Source organism: Giraffa tippelskirchi, chromosome 5, assembly GCF_054371585.1.
Source record: "Giraffa tippelskirchi isolate mGirTip1 chromosome 5, T2T-mGirTip1v1.2.pri, whole genome shotgun sequence".
NCBI lineage: Eukaryota > Metazoa > Chordata > Mammalia > Artiodactyla > Giraffidae > Giraffa > Giraffa tippelskirchi.
In genome coordinates, this window is record NC_137279.1 from 10,961,345 (window position 1) to 10,984,934 (window position 23,590).

The 23,590-nt window shown below is 39.7% G+C and overlaps 2 long non-coding RNA genes across 2 annotated transcripts; one reads left to right on the top strand and one right to left on the bottom strand.

Annotated features, from left to right (window-relative positions):
• Nucleotides 1-1,623: 1,623 nt before the first annotated feature.
• LOC145507783 (uncharacterized) lies at nt 1,624-20,504 on the bottom strand. Its single transcript, XR_014055120.1, has 4 exons — nt 20,450-20,504; nt 14,403-14,458; nt 9,381-9,514; nt 1,624-1,744 (listed from the first exon to the last, which is right to left on the bottom strand). It is a non-coding gene; the product is annotated as an uncharacterized LOC145507783 (long non-coding RNA).
• On the top strand, nt 19,546-21,770 carry LOC145507785 (uncharacterized). The gene is made up of 2 exons (XR_014055122.1): nt 19,546-20,049; nt 21,252-21,770. It is a non-coding gene; the product is annotated as an uncharacterized LOC145507785 (long non-coding RNA).
• The last annotated feature ends 1,820 nt before the right edge of the window (nt 21,771-23,590 follow it).

Here is a 23,590-nt window from a genome sequence, read left to right on the forward strand (position 1 = left end):
TGTTTTTATGATTATTCGTTGGCTGATCTAATAGGCGCTGCAAGTTTCCAAGGCTATTTTTGAATCACAAACTGTTCCATCATCTTTACCATGCGGTTCACTTTCTCTCGCAGCGTTCACATGTTCCCACAGTCGCCAACCTTCCTCAGACAGCAGCTCCTTCTAAAGGTGGGATGGACAATTCATACACTCGACGTGGTAAGCCCTGGACAGGCGGCTGACAGAATCCTGGAGCTTGGTGGACCCTCCAAAGGTCATTATTTTCAGGAAAAACTACAAGTTTATAGACTCAGAAATGTAACTGTCTACTATGGACTTTGAAAGAATCCAGAATCTACGCACCCATTTACAATTCAATTCAGTGTCTCTCGAGTCTTTGGTACTTCCAAATATCTAAATTTATACTGTATTTAGTTATTTTCCACTTGAATAGGTGGTCATAAGAGAAATTCCAAACCAAGGTCATAGAAAGGCTTAGGCCTTAGTAATGGGAATTTGTCTGTTCCATAATGGGAAATTGAAGGGTTTTTTAAAAAATTATACCAGCAAGTGTTATGGTTATTTGGATAATCTGAACAAGTAACTAGTTTTAGTTATCACTGTGTACATCCATACATACTCACACAGAAAGAGGCAATTCTTTGTGGATTTCTCACAACACATTACCAATCCTATTGGAAATTTTTTTCAACCATCCAAAAACTAGACAGAGTCTCACTCTGATCGTTCTATTCTTAATGTTTAAACCCTTTCTTAAATATTTATTTGAGATAAAAAGTCTTCGGATGATAAACATATTTGAAAAAAGTTCATAAAACTCTGCAATACCTACTCTAAAATGAAAGGTCAACTCTTTAATCTATAAAACCTCTATCCACAATTGGCTTCTGGCTCATTTATTATCACACTTCAGGACTGTACTATATAAAAAGCCTCCATAACTGGCTTTCTAAACATCAAGTTCCAATATAAACAACAACAAAGAGTCCAAAAAATGGGAATGATTAAGTAAATATTTGGTCAGTAAGAATATTTGAGACCTAAAGCATTTTTTTCCCCAATAATAAGTTCTTAAGCTCAACCATTCAATCACATTCTACTTCTTTCCCATTAACATTTATGCATAGGATGTTATCTTCTAAAAGATAGCTGAGCTTCACATCATATGTTTGACCATTCTCAATACTTGTCAGTAATTACTATGGACTAATCACAAGAACAATCTAGCTATCCTTGATGTCATTAATCAGCACCAACAATAAAAGTCCAGATGAACCTTGAATTAGTAAACTTATTAGTACTTACCTAGCACTATGTTCTGTCTACCTTTGGGGAAGAAGGAAACATTCTAATTCAGCCACTCAGATGCTATCTGACAAGAAACCCCACATAGTTAGAAATAGCTTATCCAAAAACAGATTTCTAAAATGATTTTTATATAGGCACCACCATCAACTGCCTCTCAAACCAAGAAAAATAAAAGTCAGTGACTTTTTTAACCAATAGGAGTCTAAAATGCACCTCCTCTCCATTTGACTTGCATAGATTAGGTTCTCAGTTATGCAATCTTTGGCGCAAACATCCCCTTAGACAGGCTCAAGGGACAAGGTGGGAGACATTCACTTCAGTTACCTTTGCCCAGGCTTTATTTGTTCTGCAGATAATAAACTTTGAACTTCTTTACCCAACCAGTCATCTTGCACAAACAGTAAACACCCTCAAAACTTTCTGTTCCCATGGGACCCTTGAGAAAACAAAATGAAAAAAAAAAAGCATGATTAAAATCTACTTTCTTCGGTCAACATCCTAAAATTGAGCAATTTCTCAACATCTTAAAAGGGACTGTCCTGCGTCAGGTTGAGAGTTAGTAAACTACCTATTGATCAATGAACTGAAATCAGTAACAACTGGAGTCAGAATTCTGAGGTTGTAAACACTTGTTCTGTAACTATTTCCTGTTACTTCACGTAGCATTGTCAAGACCTCATCCACATTCATTCTTTATAAGCAGTTTGGTTTCTAACCTTTTAGATCATGTGCCTCTATCAGTAAAAAAAATTTTGAGGCATATCCAATATGTGTATTTTTACTTACAAATTACTTATGTGTTTCTATATTGTGTGCCTCAAAAAATAAATACCAAAAAATAAACACCAAACTTTAAGATGAAATGTAAAAGGAATAACCCATTATATACAAATTGGAATTTGTTCATTCAACACCTTAAGTTTAGCAACATATTTTCATATTTTTTTGCAATGATAAAAAGTGCTGTAATAAACATTCTGAAAAAAAATTTTGGCTTATATCTTAGGAATATTGCTTCAGAAAAAAAAAGAAATGTAAAGTTAAAATAAATAGAAGATTTAATATCTTCTTTCTGCACTTCAATGGGTCATTTTGGATTCTCCGTAGGGTAAGGATATTCTACTTTTGAACCCACTGCTTTAAGAATGCGGTGGCCTACCATTGTCCTAAATTCAATCGATATCTTGCCCTAATCAAAAGTTGTTTTAGAAAAATATCTGCTAGTCATTATCATTTACGTGGAAAGGACCCAGTATTATATCAATGCTTCCAACAGGATTTATATTCTAAATACGCTCCTTGTTATCAAAAGAAAGCTTTACTCCATGCTAATATAACACCAGGAATGTAGAAACAGTTCATCATATTTGGAGAATAGGAAATGTTTTCTAGTGGCCCTGAAATCAGACAAGTTGAGATGCCCCTTGTCTAGCAAACAGGCAGCAGCAACACCAAACTTTGCATATAAAAGAGTTTAGGGACAGCAAATTAGTTAGAAGAGGGATGAGCAGAGGTGACATGATGGTCAGCAGATTTTTCCTGAGGCCAACCTCAAGTTTCTACTTAAACTGTTTGTTCATTTAGGAAGTCTGAGTGGGAGGAATATTTAGACATCATAAAGGAAGAGATCAAGTCCTCCAAGCCATGCTTGTAACTCCCTCACAACCAATAAAAACAAAACCTGATAAACGCCCACAAGGCCAACATGAAAATTCAAAGGCTTGGTAGCCTCAAGTTGAGAATTAAGACTTCTACATTTCCAGGGGAAAGAAAAAAAAACATGTTTGCCTTAAATAATCAGTCACAGGTACTTGTATAGTTCAAGTACTTATGTTTGTTATGAATCTATGGAAAGAACTTTCTCAGAGGAAAAGATGACCAATAATCTAGACGATTTTCATCTTTGTGAAGTTAAGGTGCTTTAAAAATCTGAGTAATCCATTATAGTATACATGATCCAATTCATTGTGTAATTATAAAATAATTTACTTGATTTTAACCTATAAAAACCAAATGAAAGTGGAACGTAGAGCATGTCAATCAGCTGGTGAAGGAAGTCTTCTATGTATGTGTGTATATATACACATACTACATGTATAATTATGTGTGTATATATACATACATGTATAGTTATGTATGTGTGAACATATATACATATGCAGTTGGGCTTCCCAGGTGGCACTGGTAAAGAACCCACCTGTCGATGCAGGAGATGTAAGAGACATGGGTTTGATCCCTGGGTCAGGAAGATCCTCTGGAGAAGGGAATGGCTCCCTACTCCAGTATTGTCTGGAGAATTCCATTCTTCTGGAGAGAAGAACCTGGTGGCTACAGTCCATGGAGTCACAAAGAGTTGGGCATGACTGAAGCAACTGAGCACACATATATATAGTTATGTATGGGCTTTCCAGCACTCAACTGAAGCAACTTCGTGCCCGTGCACATACACACACACAGGCACACAGCTGTGTATGCAGAGAATCTCCTGCCAGTTTACCAACTAATTGGACAAATTAGGTGCCCATGAAAAGTTATAAAGTGATGTATTTATCATCAGGTACAAAATAACAACCTAACACAAAACACATCAAGTAAGTATATGCTGGCCGTATGAAGAATAAGTGATTATTAACATCTATTATGAATTTCCAGGTAAAGTAGAAATGGGCATTTCAGACAGATAAGTAAATTGGCATGAGAAATGGAAAGAAGTTTTATTTAGTAAATCATACCTAGGGGACACAAGATTCACTAGTATGAGACAAGTCTGCATGTTGATGAAGGATGTGCTACAAAGTTAAAGTGAATGGATTGATATATGAGACTCACTGTATGACAATGAGGCCAAAATTTAGTTTTGCTTGAAACATTCTTGTAATTAAGGCCAAGTATATATTATGGTTGTTGTTTTACATAAAATATCCCCTTTAGGGTGTCTTTTCATGCTAAGATAACACAGTATATAGACATAACCTAAGAAGACCCAGTATGATACTGATTTCATGGCAGGGAACTTGACAAGTGTGTACAGGACTTCTTCATACTCTTGGACCTTTTCGGGCTTTGACCTTTGTCTCTGAAATGTCAAGGTATCTCTTGTGTCATCATGAGCCCCCTCCCCCAGCCCCTCATAGCTGTTACACTGAATGGACACAAACTGTGCCAAAAACAATAAGATCTGAGAATTGCTGAACAGCACTGATTCTTCTGCAAACATTCCTGTCCTGAAATCTCCTTTTACTTAACAAACCTCAATCACCTTCCTTTGATGATACAAGAGACGAGAAAATGCAGGCAAATAACCCATTACTTCTCCCCAAAAGATAATTCTCGGAAGGGAAACTGAAAGATCCTGCCTGTCTAGTTTAGCAAGTGTTGTCTGGGTTCCCCTCTTGCTTGTCGTCGTCACCAGTTAACCCACCTGCACTAGATCAGAACTACTCAAAAGAATAGAAGCTCATCAGGAGCAAAACCTGACTTCTCAGCTTCTCTCACATTTCCTATTAGGAGTTTTAAAAAGCTGGTTTCATCCTCCATGCCCAGCAGGAACTCAAATGTGAAGACACAGATGAATATCCCAGTTTTGTTCAGATTATGTTTTTAAAAATACAGAGATGAATCAGCTCATCAAGTTTGTTATCAAGTTATAGATTAGATAACCATGAATTTCATTCAGTTGGGTTCTTGAGAAAGCCAAAATGACCAGACCACAAATGATCAGAATAGCTGTTTTGTCAGTTTCATAACCAAATATACTTGACTTTTGAGATCCACTGTTGGGCAGTTGCTTGTAAACACCACCACATCAGACTAAAGTTAATTAAGCTAGATTTTAATCTCCACAAGTGCCTGGTTTATTCAACACTTTCCCCCAGCACCTACCATAAGGCTTGTCACATAGCAGGTGCCAGAGGTAACTTGGTTACTGAGGTGACCACCGTCATCTTAGGTGGTCATCTTTGAAGGTACAAGTCATTCCACCATTGTGAGCTGGAATCTACATCTCCACCTCTTGGAGTCCGAGAAGTAGATTGTCAGGTCTGGTGACTGCTTGACAAACAGAAGAGAGAAGATGACTTCTAGGGCTAGATCAGAAGAGATTTCGCAACTTCCACGTGAAGTTTTTTAGAATACACATGTTGGACAAAGTTGGTCACAAGGTAAGCAGGTTGATTACCAAAAGATCAACAAGCTCTGACAATGCCCAAACTGATCGTGTAGGGGGAGAGAGAGAGATGCCCAATGACAGGCAGAGTGAAGGTGGCTCTGGTCTCTGCTAACATCTGATCACAACTGTATGAGGGACTCAAGAAAGAACTGCCCAGCTGAGCCCATCAACATTAAGAACTACATGTGGTAATAAAAAATTATTGCACTAAGTCACTAGGTTTTAGGGTAGCTTATTACACAGCAATAGATAACTGGAACAGTGTTCAGTGTTTATTGAATAAATAAATTATTTGATAAAAGAAGCCACTAAGAATAAAGGGCTCTCAAATGAACCCAGTGAAATCCATTAAATAAATTATTAAGGTGATGTCAACAACAGTAAAGACTATCAGAAAATTGGACAACTCTGTGGATAATTAAGGCCAAGAGGAAATCTGCTATGGAGTAGAGAAAGTAATTTTTTTGAGAGTGGAATTTTCCAGATTCACTAACCATCTTGACTGTATTCATTAGATGATTGCTCAATGCCCTACTTCCCTTTACACAAAGTAAACTCATGATTGTATTTCAGTCATGATTCTAGGTGCAATGTAGGAGAAAATACATTAACCAAGAAGGAACATGGGTAATCAAGAGAAATAAACACTGTGAAGCCTGATTTTTCTATGAAGACTCTGACTCTTCTCTCTACTCTTTTAATTTTGTAAAACAGACTTTGGTCCAGGTACACTGAGTAAAACAACTAAATATAGCCAGAGATCAGGGTGGGTGGGAATGGAAAAGAGAGGCTAAATGCTGGGCACTAGCAGCTATTACATCATCACATCCCCCATAATTGTGCTATTATGCACACAGCACTCTTTAGCTGGATACAGTCACCACTTGATAATGATAAAAAGATTAATTAGTGAGATGATCCATATCCTTCATTTCTTTGATGGTTGTAAATAAGTCTGAGTCACCCTGCCATTATTTTTACCAAGGCACAATAGTCTTACCCATTTTTTACTGAGAAAAATAAATTTCAAGAGGATGTCTTTAATCTTTCATAGAGTTTTAACTCTGTGCCTTTTCAGATGAAATCACACCAGGTCCCCCCTTTCCTGAATATCCTTTTCAAACAGCTGAACAGGCCTTCCTAACACCCAAACTCACCCCATCCCCTTTTCATTTCAAATACTCCAAACTCTGCCCCAAGGTGAATCATAAACTCCACATTTCAAAGAGATCCCAACTCTGGTAGGACATGAAGATTCTGTTTAGAACCATATGAATAAAATATAGAAATACCTTGACTAACTTTACACAACCAACTTGATAATGCAGTTTAAAGCAAAAAAAATATGTAATTGACAATCTCCATGGATCCAATAAACCAGACTATTTTCAATCCTTCTCCTCGCTATGCAGACAGGACATAGAACTCAAGCTTTAAGTCACTTGAGCAAACATCTCTCTTGATCACTCTGAGCAGGTTAGGAAGGAAAATGACTTAAGCTGGGGCAGAATCTAGGGCAGTCATTAGGGAGAATCATCAGATTCTAGGAACAGGAGACCTTGAAATCCAACTTAAAAAGGGGGGACAACTTTCTATTTTGCTATTGATCCTGTTGTCATTCCATTCAGATAAACACAGAACAATTTATTGTCTGGTTCAGTCTAGCACTGGGGATAGAGAATTGATTAAGATCTACCCTTAAGGAGCTTTCAAGACAGAAGAATGACCACCTGAATTTCCTATGGGAAAACAAGGAGCGCTTATATTAGGAATTTCTTGTCGAGACTCTGTAAGTACCATCTTTGTCCTTCTAAGTGTCCCTCTGTACCACAAGGGCTGACAGCTTGGAAACTACATTTCCAAGCCTCCCTTGCCAGTAGGGTTCTTGGTCAAACCTGCCACTGAGAGATGCAATTGCCTGAAGGGAGAAGTAAAGACCATTTTTCTCTATCAGTAGCTACAAGCAGGTGTGTGGGCGAAGGACATGGAGCTAGCTATGGGCTCCTGAGCATCCTCCCAAGAACCACCCCTTTCAGTACTGCAGTCAGCTGAGGTCAGCCGCAGCCTGGCTTCCTGGTGATTCCTCAACTTCACCTGAGGTTTTTTTGAAAGTTAGTAACAACCCCCTTGACCTTTATTCCCCAGCTCTCCCAAAGATCCTGTAAACCTCTAATTGCTTACATTGAATTCCTTCCTGATGGGAATATTTCAAGTACATTAGCAGAATGGGATAGGTGTATTTCAGTAACAACCTCCAAACTCTGAATAGTATAACAAAATACTCCTGGGTATATATCTGAAGGAAAAAACAAAAACAATAATTTGAAAAAATGTATGCACCCCATTGTTCATAGTGGCATTATTTACAATTTCCAAGATATGGAAGCAAATGTGTCCATCACCAGATTAATGGATAAGGAATATGTAGTGTATGTGTGTATATATATACATACATATATGTATATATATGATGGAATACTGTGCATGTGAGCTGTGTTGCTTCTGTCTCTTTGAGATGCTATGGACTGTAGCCCACCAGGCTCCTCAGTTCATGGGATTCTCCAGGTAAGAATACCAGAATGGCTGGCCATGCTCTCCTCCAGAGGATCTTACCAACCCAGGGACTGAGCCTGTGTCTCTTATGTCTCCTGCATTGGCAGGGAGATTCTTTACCACTACAGCCTCCTTAGAAACCCAAAATGGAATACTACTCAGCCATAAAAAAGAATGGGATTTTGCTATTTGCAGCAACATGGATGGAGTTGGAGAGCATTATACTAAATGAAATGTCAGAGAAAGACAAATACACATTTTTTTTTTAGATTCCACATACATTATCACTCGTATGTGGAATCTAAAAGGGTACAACAAGCTAGTGAATATAACAAACAAAGAAGCACTCACAGATATAGAAAACAAACTAGTGATTATCAGTGGCAGGGGCCGTACAGGGGTAGGGGATTGAAAGTAACAAACTATTGGGTGTAGGGTAGGCTACAAGGATGTATTGTACAACACAGGGAATACAGCCAATATTTTGTAATAACTCTTAATGGAGTATAACCTTCAAAAATTCTATAAAAAATTTTTTAAAATCTTTGCTAACCCCCCAAATAAAGAATAATAACTAACATTGAATTATTTCTAAAAAATAAGGTTATTTCTTGTTCAGGATTTACGCTGAGTGGCTTCTACCTTGTAGCTACAGTATCTGAACACATGCTCTCTAAGTCCCTGAGGAAGAGGTGAGAACACAGAGAAAGCACACTTGTGTTCTTAACTTCCTGGACCAAAGATGGCCCAGTACTCCTGCTGACATGCATTACAAAGAACTGGTCCTGAAGCCCCAGTTAAAATTCCAAGGCAAATGTGGTCTCCCCCTGGGTCCAGGGAGAATAAATGTTCTGGTGAACACATTGCCTTATCTCTGCCATGAGAAGTTCTCTATTTTTCTGACTAAACTTGACCATTGTATTTGGTGCCAGATGTGGTGTCCTGTAACAAAACCTTAACATGTGTGCCATTGACTTTGTGGCCAGGTTGTAAGAAGCAGATATATTAGCCTGGAGGGCTGGAGATCCATAGCAGGAAGCAGAAAAACACTCAGCAAAGCTGTTGCCTTTAGTAACTTGAAAGTTCTACCACGTGACTCTTGTGCTCACAGGTAAAAAATAGCACATGCTGGCTGTTACTGGCTGCTCTTGATAACATCATAGAAGAAAAAGAGGATATCAGGAAACGATTAACTGGTTTTTCAGCAAAGAGAAAAAGAAAAAGCAACGATTTCTGGAGCTTCCTTCTGGTATCAATCTCTGTATTAGTCAAGCTAAGTCATGTTTGCAGGTATAACAAATAAACCCCAGAGCTCAGTGGCTTAACACATGAAAGTGTATGTCTCACTCACCAAAAGTCTAACGTGGACATTTCTGGTTGGGCGGCTGTCCTGAGCTGCTCTTCTTCAAATAGTGAGTCAGGAATCCAGATTCTTCTCATGTAATGGCTCTGCATCTCCTGTATATGGATGCCATCAAGACTGTCCTGGTATTATCCAGCCAGAGGATGGAGAGAGACAGAGAGAGGGAGACAGACAGACAAAGAATAGAGAATCTACACACAGTCTTAACCGAAGACAAAAGTGACAACTATCTCTTCAATTCAGCTCATATTCCAGGGATAAGAGCTCGTCACATAGTCCCACATCCGTGCAAGAGAGTCTGGGAAATATAGTCGCTGGCTGAGCAATTGATTCCCAGAAACAGTTCTGCACTGTGAAAGGGGAGGGTAAATCTTGGTGGGTCAGCTAGCCATCTCTGTTACAATAATATGAAGTTTTTTTTTCTTTTTTGTTATATAATTTCTTTCCCCATTTTAATAATACAGATTCTTCCTATTCTTTCCCACTTTTCTTCCCTTTTCCCTTTAATGTGTACTTTCTTTGCCTCCTGCTCAATCTTACTTTCCTCTCTTATTTTACTGTTAGTGATCACTGTAGAATTCTACACTCGGAGTAATTTCTAAGTATGAGGTCAAGAACAAAGACAGAGTTGTTATCAGAACTGAAGAAAGAACTTATGTCAGTGCCTTTTCCTTCCAACTCAAATCCATTTTATTCTTAATGTTAGAAGTCACAGGCAGGAAGAGGTCGAAACAAATCTAAGAAGGCACCCTAAATATTTGCAAGATTGTTGCTGTCTTTCACACTTCCTTGTTTCATGTTCCTCAGTTTTTTCAGGTTCCGTTCTAGCTTTGGGGCAAAAGTTTCAAGAGTTCTTTGGTTTTCTCTTTGTTCAGTTATGGAGATCCATAGAGACCAAGGGCAAAAGTGAGTTAGACAGTTTTCAACTGTCCAATAACACAAGTATAGTGTTTAGAGGGCTTTCTTTCACTCACAGATGCAATTTCTATCCACTTTTAGTTTGAGGGAAGAAATACATTTTGGAAAATGGGAAATTTGAATGTTCCATAATGTGCAAATGCCATATTCTTCCTTGAGTTACCAGCACGAGTAACTTTTTCTTCCTTACAGTCTACCTCACCCTATGCTTTATTGGGGGAGTTTAGAATAGAAGAATACGGCTTTCATGCCTATCCCAATAGTTCCTATCCTTTGGAATCTCCAGTGCAACGAGCTGGGAGGGCCCACTCAGGAATGTGAGTTTCCTAACTGGAACTGAAATTCATGTGGACTGATACTCAACTCTGCCAAATCAGTGTCATGATTTGGCAAAGAGTCTCTGTTAAGTCATGGCCTGGTAGCGTCTTTCTATTTCTGTGCTTGCCCTCTTTTCTGGTAGGGTAGCTGACATAAAACTAGAGCCCTGGAGCTTTGACAAGCTTCTAGGTGCTTTTAGAAGACTTCTACCCTGATAAAATTTGGAGCAACAAAAATAATAACAATACATAACATGCTGTACATTCTTGCCAGACACTGCAAACATTGTCTCATTGAAGCCTCTCAAGATGTTATGAGGTAGGTACTGTTATTATCATCCTTATTTTATAGATGAAGACATTGAGGCTTAAAGAAATGAAGTCACTTGAGGAGAAGATATAGCTATTAAATGTTACTTCAAGAATTTCAACTTGGTTCTGTTTAACTGCAAAACCAATATGTAACCACTCTATTACCAGCCTATTTCCATACAGAATGACCTAAAGAGTCAGCATAATGGTGACAGGAGTAGGGCAGGGTCAATCAGCAGAAAATGAGAAAAAAGTGAAAATTCCCATGGATGGTAATCTTAACAACAATAATGACTGACATTTCTTGAGCATTTACCATATATCAGACACTTTCTAAATCCTTTATCTGGATTAACTCACAGAATCTTTATGACAAATTCTGAGAAATGTGTTATTTTTATTAGCATCATATATATATATATATATATATATATATATGCATTTTGCAAAACTTGAAGTACAAAGGAATTACATTAAGGGGTCATACAACTAGTAGTTAGGCTAGAGAGGATTTGAAATAAGAACATAATGAACCTATTTGTCCTCCAAGGAAGTAACAATGGGAAAACCGGAAAAAAATAGCTTTCAGAAGTTCTCCAGCACAATTTACTTTCTGTGACTTGCTTACAGAGTCAGAAATACCGGTAGGGAGCAAGGATTCAATGCCCTGGTGCACCCTCCTTCCTTAGAGTGAACGTAGGAAGTTTGGGATGACGCCTGCATATCCTCATAACAGTCCCTTAACCATCCCTCCCTCCCCAGGCCAGGAGGATTCCAGTGCCAAGGAGCTCTTCTGTCCTATTGAAAGCAAAGAATGGTTGCCTCTGAAATAAGTACAAAGAGCAAGCAAATTTAGTCAGTTTATGCAAAACACAAAATGGCATCTGCCATCTGGAAAAATACACCAAAGCCGTGAGCCGTCAAGGCCCTTTCAAGACTTTGGCATGTAAAATCAACAATTTTTTTAAGTCTGAAAGGTCTACATGAAAGGTCCCAGCTTCATTAAATGTAATTCCCTCTTCTCCTATTCCTGTAGCTGGCCATCCACAGTCCTATCACACACACTTCCAAGTTAAAAAATACATATATATGTAATACATAAAATACACGTATTTAGATGTGCTATCTAAAAATAAAATTTTTATTTATATTTTTCCTTCTTCAGTGATGCAAAAATCTCTGAGAAGATGGATTTGACAAAGACAGTTTTTAAAAAGAATATGATTTTTTTTAAAAAATCCTTCTTACATCTAAAATTGTTTTAAGCAGATAAACTTGCCCTGTGTTGCCTATCTATATTTGGCACCTAGTTTCTCATTGACCTTCCTGAGGCTCCCAAACCGTGGGTGGATGCTGGAGCTGTCTTTGTGATCACGAGCTCCTGGTATCGCCTCCAGTTGCACTTAGTTCAAGGAGTTCAAGATGGAAAAGAGCAAAGAAGCCTGCTCAGGCTTTGCCGTGGTGCCAGGCTGGGTAAGCAAGGGAGCCAAGCAGAAATATGTCCATCAGACTGGAGTGGAAATAAGATGCTGGCCATGCTTATTTAAGAGTTATGGGTAAATGAACAGGGATTGAGACCTGGAAAAAATCACTGATGTGGTGTGAGGGGGAAGCCAGTCAAACCAAATGGACTGAAAAGAGACGGAAACTCAGTTGAGGATGAAGTTACCTACGGGCTTGATATCGAGGAGGCTGGAGCATGGTCAGAAAAAGCAAGTAAGACAAGAACACGGAAACAACATATATACAACCATAGCTGAAAAGCAGTAAGTGCTGCCCCTGGGCCAGCTGCTTTACATGCAATAGCTCTTGTCACAACTCTCTGGCGGGGGACTTTACATGTGAGAAAACAGGGGGCCAGAGAGGTTGGGTGACGCTGCTGATGGCAGTGTCTAGATTTAAAGATGGTGGTATGGTTTTAGAGTCTATCCCTGTAACTACTTGTTTTACCACCTAGAATATACGTGGATAGCCTAGACTAGAAAGATCTATGCTGTGCTGCTGTTTAGTCGCTCAGTCGTGTCTGACTGTGATCCCGCGGACTGTATAGCATGCCAGGCTTCTCTCTCCAAGGGATTTCCCAGGCAAAAACACTGGAGCTGCCATTTCCTTCTCCTAGGCATCTTCCCGATCCACGAATCAAACCCTATCTCCTGCTTGGTAGGCAGATTCTTTACCACTGAGCCACCTGAGAAACCCCAGAAAGATCTACACTGTGAGAATATCTGACTGGGCTTCCCTTGTGGCTCAGCTGGTAAAGAATCCACCTGCAATGTGGGAGACCTGGGTTCGATCCCTGGGTTGGGAAGACCGCCTGGAGAAGGGAAAGGCTACCCATTCCAGTATTCTGGCCTGGAGAATTCCATGGACTGTATAGTCCATGGGGTCATAAAGAGTCAGACACAACTGAGTGACTTTCACGTCAATGGAAGAAGAATAGGGGACTTTTATATAATGTTTCTTTGTATTTCCAAACTCTCTATTTTATAATCAAAATGTTTGAAGGGTTACTGGAAAAAGAAGCTAAAACTTGTTTAAGGAAGGGAAGAAGCTGAAACTTGATGAATGGACTGAACTTGGTTTTCTTGGGAGCAGAAGACCACGGGCATTAAGAAGCTGGAGTGAGGGTCCGCGTGGTGGCCAGCTTCAGTCCTGGCACTGTTCAGGCCAGAGCTCATGACTGTCTGTGACTGACTGAGACATACCGTCAATCTGCAACCATTCCGTTATCCCCAGGTCCACCCCATTCCAAGGCAGATTCCCAAGGTGGGACCTTTGGGAGTATGGGAGGGAGGCTAGGGGGCAGGGATGCTGCGCTGGGGAATAGTTCACATGCTCAGGGCTTTCTGATCAGAGCATCAGATTCTCCACTTGTTTTCATCACACAATCTATCCATGTTTGTTTAATCCCTGATTCGTTCAGTCACCCCCTGCCCCTATTAGAAGTACCTGGTGACAGGGTATTTTTCAGTTGCATTAAAATGAATATGCTTTTGGTCATTTCTTTATCCTTTAGATTTACAGAGACATGCTGGAGTTTCCTAGCCATGGATGTGCTGTGTGTAGCCTGTTCTAATGGTAAGAGACACAGCCAGACCTCAATTAAAAGTCCTAGATCTGCCACTCATCGGCTACAGAAAATTTATTTCATCTCTTTGGTCCTCGGTTGCCTCATCTGTAAAATGCAGGATGCTATGCTAGATAGAAGGTTTGCATTGGCACAGTAATAATTATTATTATATGATAATAATTAGCAACTATAAAAACATTAGATGGTATCTACACACAAATTCCAGCAGAAGACCCATTCCTGCCACTTCTGGGAAGTTGCCAAGTTGCTTCAGAAATGATGTGACAGTGAACTCCCATATATTATTGAAATGACATTCTCCAACTCCAGGGGCTGAGGAGCTTGTTGCTATCACAGAACCCCCTTTAGGCCAGTCTTTTGAGTGTCACTTACACCAGTTTGGAAGTAATCTGCTTGCTCGCCCTTCCAGCAAAGGATGTCATGATCAGCTAATGGAAAGTGACAAGAAGGGATATAATGAATGAGAGGGAGTTAAAGTTTGGGATAAAAAAAAAAAGAGCCTTGTTCTTTTGGGGAATGCACAATGCTAAGCATACCATGTTAAATCGTGCGTGTCAAATAATGGACTAATTAAGAATCTTCATCCATTTTTTTTCACATCTCATTTTTGTTGCCCTTTCAAACATGTATTTTCAAATTAGCTCTTAGCTCTTTAAATAAGCACTGAGGGGAAAGAAAAAGGAAACCTTGACTATCGGAGAAGCAGAAGATAAACGTAAAAGAAAATACACAGAGAATGGAGATGGGGGCTTTGTGTGAGATGTTGGGAAGTTTTAGAATCGTAGCAGCAACTTCTCGAATAACGGAATTTAATAACATATAATAAGCCATGATCCAGGAGAACTCTGATTCAATCCCACTAATTGTTTGAGCCAGGGAAATGAAGGCAAAATTTATCGTGCCAACATGCTGCTACTGCCACAGAACTCCGCAGGGGATAGACCATTGTTCCCAGATGCCCACCTCCTCATACCCAGAGGGCACATGGTCCCTGCCCTCCAAACACCAGGCTGAATCTCCAACTTTCCATGACAGTCCTCGTTCTAGGACTTTAAAGTCACAGAAATGTAATTTTTTGCAATCAACAAACTATTGTATCAAGGAAAGAACAGAGGGGTAACTAGATACAAAGCCTTCAATTAAGTTAGAAAGAATAATAACCAATATGCTTTCATTCTAATGCCAAAAAGTACAAAAACCTATAATAAATCTAATTGAGCACATGATCATAAGCACTGTTTTTCTACCTACATAGTTCTGCTATATTAAGGTAGACTCCAAATAGAGAAACACATTTTTTTTTCATTGTTATTGAAAAGGGTGGATTTTTCTTCTTTTTAATTTGGATCATTTTACCAATGTCAAAAAATGGGAAGGTATAATTAAGAAAAAAATGATTGTCTCTATCCTTACTCATTGATTATATCTAAGCATTAAAAAAGGAAGGAATGGAAGCAATTATCTCGATAACTCAGGTCTCCCCCAAAGATTAGAGGTTTCTAATAAAAACATACTGTTTTTGCCTGAATTATTAAGATAATAGCCTTAGTTTCCACGTTATGAGTGTGGACCTGTCTATGGATGAAAAATCTTTTGTAACTATTTAAAAGGTTTTTTACGTTTTTCTGACACTTAAGTATCAAATTTTTTTGTACCTAAACTTTAATGTACCTCAAAAAATACCCAGTCTAAAATTCTATAGAGCGTTTTTCAAAGCAGCTATTTAAATTACTAAACCTAAAAAAAAAGGTTAAGTATTACCTTCCTTTTCCCAAAAAGGTCCATGAAATCTTGGATACATTTGGGGACAGACAGGGGAGTGAACTACCTCTGTAAACTGATAGTCTAAAAACAGGAAAATTAGTATTGTGCCACGGCTATGAGCAGCTAATAAAGAGAACATGGTTAAAAGAGATTAAGGTTCAAATTAAGGTCAGAAAAGAGACTGATTGAGGAAAACTGCCATGTTCCGTTGCATGGCAGTTTAAGTGAGACGGTTTCCCCCTGAATCAGTCTTAGGTTGAAAAATTACACTGTTGGGGTTAATAAAGAGACCAGGCATTTGTTTGGACTGAGACTTCAATTAAAATGTTATTTGGGGCAGCCAGAGCTAATGTCTTGCTTAGAGGTAAACTGAACTGCCTTTTAAGAGGATGGAAAAAAAAAAAAAAAAGAAGAGGAATAAAAAAGACCACCTAATCTGTCAAAGACCCTGAATAACTGGCAGAAAGAATTGTGTTTGCTGGACCTGTGCCCAACTCAGCAGTGAGCATTCTTAAGGGTTTTGTGACATCATCTGAGGCAGCTGAGGTTTTCTGAGTTTTTGATTGTTGCACTGGGTGAGGAATCTAGCGTTCAGCTGAGCCTTTTGAGACAAAGAAAAAAAATCTGGTTGGTGTAATTGGCCAAGTTTTTTTTTTTTAATGCCACAAAAGGGGTGGGACCAAGAATTCTGGGTCTGTCTCACGACTCTACCCCAGAGACAAAAATTGATGAATACAGTTAATTGAATTTCTCAGTCCATACGAATTTGCCCACAGTAAAACAAAACCACCAAAGTTTGCTTTCATTTCCCTTCTTTAGGGTGAGTGGAAATCCACCCTGAATAAGCTTCTTCCCCTCCACAGAGATTCACTAAACATGTTTACTCTGGCCAGCATGGGGCATACCTTGGCCAGCAAGGCAGACACGTTTCCCAACTTTTATGGGAAGGGGGACAGTCAATAAGTGAAAAGATAAATAAATATACCATTACAAATTGATAAGATTGAAGGAAACAGGGTGAAAATGGAGAAACATTCTATTGCTCTTCAGTCTTTTTCTTAACCAATTCCATGAGCAGCGACTATTTGAAGGCCTCATTATTAATGCCTGGGGTGGCTGGGGAAGCTGGTTAATGCTAGATAGAAAATGTGGGATTTTTCTGTTGGGGAGTTGGGAATTTGTCACAGAGAACAGTGATGCACAGAGAGAAGGCGGTGGGACAGTCAAAATAGCATGGATTAAAGCCAAAATGAACTTGGAGTATGAGCATGGGGTTTTTAATATTTTATGTATCTATTTACTAATTTTTGCTGTGCAGCATGTGGGATCTTAGTTCCCTGACCAGGGATTGAACCCATGGCCCCTTCGGTGGAAGTGCAGAGTGCTAACCACTGGACCGCCAGGAAATTCCCCTAAAGTATGGATTTTGATTGGCATTTCTTGTCCAAAAAGTGGTACAAACAAAGCAATGGACTCCTATAAAAGTGCAGCACCAGAAAAGGCCTCTGGGGCAGAGAGGAGTAAAGCCAGGTGAAGCACAAAAGAAAAGGTGGACCGGGGCCCAGAGACAAGGAGCGGAGCCATTCCTGGGGCTCATTTCCTCTCTGCTGTTCAATTTTTTAAACCAAGTCCAGGGAATGGACCCAATTTGTCTGGATCTCAATCCACACTGACCTGCAAAAGTACTTTCATTCAAACTGAAGAAAATTATGAGGGCATGAATTTCCCTCTCTCCCCATCTGACCAAAATGAAAACAAAACAAAGCTAATTGAAGATGTTTACTCTTTGGCCTCTTCCTTAAGAAGTCCATCTTGGTTGACAAAAAAGTGACAGACAGTGCCCCAAGTCTGAGACACACAGAGGCATAACGCAAAGCAGGGATGGTCTGACACTATGGAAATGAAACGCCAATGATGAGATCATTGCAGCGGGAACCAGGAAACCAGGGAGCTGAGAAGTCACACAGCACCATGAGCGCGATGTCTGTCCAAGTCGTGGCGAGAATCTGCCAGGCCCAGATTGACTTCATTAGTCATTTAGAAGTGCATAGATCACAGAAAAAATTCTCCTCCTCCTCACTGAGAAAGAGTTGATCATCAGTATAAGTAGAAACTGATTAGAACACCAGTTCTTCAAAGCATAAATATTTCATTCACCAACCAGTTACAATTTTGCCCAGGGCAATTAAGAAGAATGTATGCACAGCGACCTCACAAAAGGTGTGACTATAGTCAACTTGAATAGGGAATTAGGTCTGACGTGGATTCACACTGGATATGGGGTGAACACATAGACAGAATCGTCCCAGTCCTTAGTCAGGGCCCTTGGGGAGAAACAAGCATAACAATACAACCCAGTTAGCCCTCTTCTGTATCTTTCACCCCTTGGGTCCATCTGGGCCAGTGTGATCCTCATTCAGCAAACATTTATCAGGTACTGTCTAGATGCCAGGCACTGTGTTGGGTATTGGGAATTCTAGCCTAGGACATTCATAAGCCCTTCCTGCTTTACAAAAATAAAAATTATTTGAGTATAGTTGATTTACAAAGTTGTGTTAGTTTCAGGTGTATAGCAAAGTGAATCTGGTACATGTAAACACATATGTCCACTTATTTAGACTCTTTCCCCATACAGGCCATACAGAGTATTGAATAGATTTCCCTGTGCTAAATAATAATGGGCTTCCCTGGTGGCTCATATGGCTCATATGGCTCATATGAATTCACCTGCAGTGCAGGAGACCAGGATTTGATCCATGAGTTGGAAAGATCCCCTGGAGAAGGGAATGGCACCCCACTGCAATATTCTTGGCTGGAGAATTCCTTGAACAGAAAAGCCTGGTGGACTACAGTCCAGGGGGTCGCAAAGAGTTGGGCACAACACTTTTTTTTAGATTTTTTTTCTCATATAGGCCATTACAGAGTATTGAATAGATTTCCCTGTGCTATATAACAAGTCCTTATTGGTTGTCTATTTTATACATAGTAGTGTATAAATGTCAATCCCAATCTCTCAATTTATCCCTCCCACTCCTTTCCTCCTGGTAACCATAAGTTTGTTTTCTACATCTGTAGCTCTATTTCTGTTTTGTATATAAACTCATTTGTACCTTTTTTTAAGATTTCACATATAAGTAATATCAAATGATATTTGTCTTTTCCTGTCTGACACTTTACTCAGTATGACAATGTCTAGGTCCTTCCATGTTGCTGCAAGTGGCGTTAGTTTGTCCCTTTTTCGTGGCTGAGTAATGTTCCACTGTGTATATCTACCACATCTTCTTTATGCATTCCTTTCAAAAAGGCACATGGACAGCAGTGTTCATTGCAGCACTGTTTATAATAGCCAAGACATGGAAGCAACCTAAAAGCCCTTCCTTCTTAATCATCCCCAGTTTATCATCATTCTCTCTGTCTCACTACCCATCTTCACTTTTTGCCAGAGTACTTGTCACTACCTGACATTATATCATATCTACATTGGTTTCTTATGCGTTGCCTCACTTATTAAAATACAAACACCATGGGAAGGCCCTTTGACTGCCTTATTGCATGTTGTTGTCAACACCTACATTACAGGTTCCAAGAATATATGTCGGATAAATAAGGCTTGTGTTCGAATAAAGTCTTCATTTCAATTATGACAAGCAAGATAAAGGAAAACTTTAGGCATTGTGAGTATATATCATTAGGAAGTGAGGGAGACCTTTCATGAGCAAAGGACTTCTAATAAATTAAATAAATAAAATAAAGAGAGGAGTTTGTCTGGAGAAAGGGTTGGCGAGAGCCTTTCAAACAGAGGCAGCAACATGTATAAAAGTGCTCACGGTGTTGAAACAATGGGAAAAAAAAGCCAGTGACATGGAGCTGCAGGGAGAGTTTCAAGAGATGAGGCAGGAGCCTGGGGGACAGGAATGAGATGATGCCAAGTTTTATAGGACATATTCAGGCTTTCGGACTCTACTGAGCAATACGGAAAGGTTCAGGTAGTGACAGGATAACAATTCCCAACTCACGAATCTCTTGAATAAGCACCGGTGTGAACATTTCAGCCTGAGCCTTCTGCAGTCACCTGGGCATAAGAAACAGCGGGACCGTTTCAGCAGGCGGAGAAGAGGGCCGTGTGAGGACTTGGCCATATTTACTGAGGACGTGGCAGAGGCTCCAGCTTACAACAGGCAGCGCGGGGAGGGTGGGAACCGCACAGAGATGGGCGCCTTGGTCCGTGAAGAGACTATAACCAAGTTACAGAAAGGCAAGTGCATTCATTGAAAATGCCGAGGGAACTGAGGAACCCCAAAGGAACGTGTGTGTCCGTGTCCTTCCGGCTTTGAGGCCACTGCTGCCCCATGAGGCCCCTCCTGGTCTTCCAGGCCTCCCCGGGCGCTCTGCTCTGTCCTCCAGCCGGGAGAGGCCACCTCAGGCTCCCCTGGCACTGAGGCGACGTGTCTCCCCCATGCTTTGCCCAAGTCACCGGTCACTGGACCGCTCACTCCACCCTCGTGGGGCCTCCTGACAAACAACTCGGTTCCTGCCCAGGTCCCAGCACTAAGAGGCAACACGTGGCATAGGTACCCAGCAAATATCTGTCAAGTCAGTGTTAGAGAGAGTGCTAAAGTCTGTCCCGTTTGCATACCTGTCAAGCACACACTTACGGCAGGTATGCTCTGTGTCAGCCACGGGGTTGAGGCCCTTCCATGCATTCTCATTTAGTTTTCACAATCATCTCAAAAGGCAGGCTTTGTTATGATTCCCAATTTTCTGACAAGGAAACTAAGGCAGTAACTTGCTTAAGATTTCTCTCACCAGGTACCAGGGACACAGACCCACTTCCCTTCCTCTCCTAAGGCCCTGGTCTGATTCATTGCTTGCTTATGTTCACCTCCTCCCAGAAGGCTTCCCTGATACTCCAAATTGCCATGAAGAAAAGCCTCTGAGCTCTATAAGTATTTTCATAACTAGCTTACCTAATATCTTCCCAACCACTATGAATGACTCTGATGGGTCTTCTTTATCTTGTGCTCAACCAGTGTTGAGCAACATGTCTGACACATGAGTGTAAATGAATATTTGTTGAAGAATAAATGGATGGATAAATAAGCCCTTGCAAGAAACTCATTAAGGGAATTCCCTGGTGCTCTAGCAGCTAAAACTTCTTGTTCCCAGGGCAAAAAGCTCAGGTTTCTTTCTTGGTCTAGATCCCACATGCTACAACTAAGACTGGCACAGCCAAATAAATAAATATTTTTTAAAATATAAATCTTTAAAAAAAAAAAAAGCCTTGTTAAGAAAATGTACACAAATGCTAACAGATAAATAGAAGAATGACTATCACGTTAACAAGAATTCTACAGTTCCTATTCTTTTCCCCCTCCCCATCTACCATTATGCTCCTTTACATATTGGTTTCTTGAAAATCTGGTTCATTTTCAAATTAGAGACATTTTTCTGTTACAGAAAAGGAGAAAAGGGAATCATGAAGACATGTGCATGACTGCGTATGAGTCCTGGGTCCACACACAAGCTGAGAGGAGGTCCAGCTGAGGATTCTCTGTCACTTGACTCTCCCTTTCAAGCATCGATAAAGCTATACCTCATTTAAAAGGGCAGAAAGACGAGAGAGCACGCCTTTTAAACTTGGAATATAGCCCATGGAAATATTTAACCCAGACCTAAAAAAGCTGAAATATTCCAAACCAACCACAGTTCAGAGCTGGGATCTCCCTGATGAGATTACTGTACCCAGAAACAACATGTTTCTTGTCTCCTAAGAGACAAGACACCTAACAATTCATAACAGGGGGTCTGAGGGAAATAACTTACCCATTGTGAAGTCAATGTTCAAACCAATATCCCTTGGGGAGAAAAATATTGCTCATTGATGGAGATGGATTTTTTTCTTCTTAAGAAATTCTCGAGGGGTAAACAACATTTCTTTTTTCATAGCGAATGTAACTAAACATACCACTGTCAAGATCTACAGTTTCCTGTCATCATTAACATGATGCTCAAAAATGATTAGTGTAATTATGAATGCCTTTTGACTTCTTGAAAAATAGATGCTGGCTCTGTTTTTTTAAAATCTCATTTTAATATCCAAGCAACGGGACCACCATGCAGATAACTTGATGTACGTCTTCTGCTTTACTTAACAGTACTCTTACTGGTGAGATGATTTTGATCTTTTAAAACCATAAAAAATTAGCACAAAAACTAAAGATATAGGATCCTAGATTTGTTTACTACAAATTGAATAGTGGCTACTTTAGAAAAAACTTCTCATTGTCCCTCTTTTATGTTTTCCACTAGCAATCCCCCAAATGATTATAGCAACATTGGATCTAGCCATTTATCGACCACCTTCATGAAAGAGAAGAAGTTTTAATGGGCAAAGGGTAAAAAGGGCTGGATATAATTAGTTTTATATTTAACATGTTGCTTCAGGCTGGTGAATCTTTGAGATTTCTTTAGATGGCTACAGTAGGTTCTATTGTCTAATTCATAGATTGTCTTCTGAGGCTAAATATATGATGGAAAGAAAGCTTGCCTTCTACCCTTTTGAAACTCAAAAGTTGCACAAGAAAGGACAGATGGATGCTCTGGGGAAAAAAGAAATGCCACTCAATTAATACTTGTGGAAAAGGGTGTCACAGATCATTGGCGGAATTTCCACCCATTGGCAACTCCCCCAAGCAGCCGAAGATTAATTGAGGGCCCAGACTACTGAGTTCTATGAGAAGAGGAGAATAATTGTGTTGACGATTACAGTGGCTGAGCTGTGGAACCAACAGAAGCGTAGCTAAATGAACTATATCCAGGAATAACCACTGACACCCTAGTAGACAAGCATGCCATTTTTGTTGTTTTTCTCCTGTGATGGAGTTGGATTCACACTAAGCCATACTCTCATACCTTATTCCTCTCATGCTAAAAGAACACATTTTACAGGTGGCTTGAGCAGATTAAATTAGGAGTCAAGTTCATTGATTGACACACAATCATGACTTACAACTTGACTTTAGGAAAAACTCAGACTACACTTACCACACTGATTTTTCTCATCTAATAGCTTAACTACAAGCATATGGTGACACACTAAATACTGTACAGAAGAACAACAAAGTAAAGCAAAACAAAACGAAATTTGGTTAAAATGAAATGTGAGACTTAAACCCATCTTTTCTAAAAATGTGCTTCTGTAGAAAGAAAAAAGACCTTGATCCACCAGAAGTACCAAGATCAAATCTTTATTAGTCCTTTAAAGTCCTACTTCTTTAAAATGCGAGAATTATCTTCAAGCTTTGGTAGAGCTGTGTTGTTGCTTACTACTTACAATACAATTACGCTTCGATCACAAATTGAGGAGGAGCTAGCTAACACTGAGAAACAAGGAACAGAAATATCTATAGATACTGAGAATTAACTACAGGCTAAGATGAGCAAGACTGGGGAGACACATTATGGTCCTCTAGGAAGAATAATGTAGTAACAGTCAGAACACATTTGGGATTTGCTTCAAACTGACCTGGGACTGAGTGGATTCCCCAAGCTCTTCAGTACACAACACACACATAAACACACATACTGAGATATCAAAAAATGAAATTTTGAAGTTACCCAAAGCCATTAACCTAAGAAAAGATGTCACTGGCAGATACAGGAATAGGAACTTTACCCCATTCTATGGTGACCCATGAGTGGAGTGGACAGTGAGCTAAATAGACCTTCCTATCAAAAGGTCCCACCTAACCCTTCCACTCCAGCAGGGTTCTGAAGGTGTCAGCGGCATTTGGTTG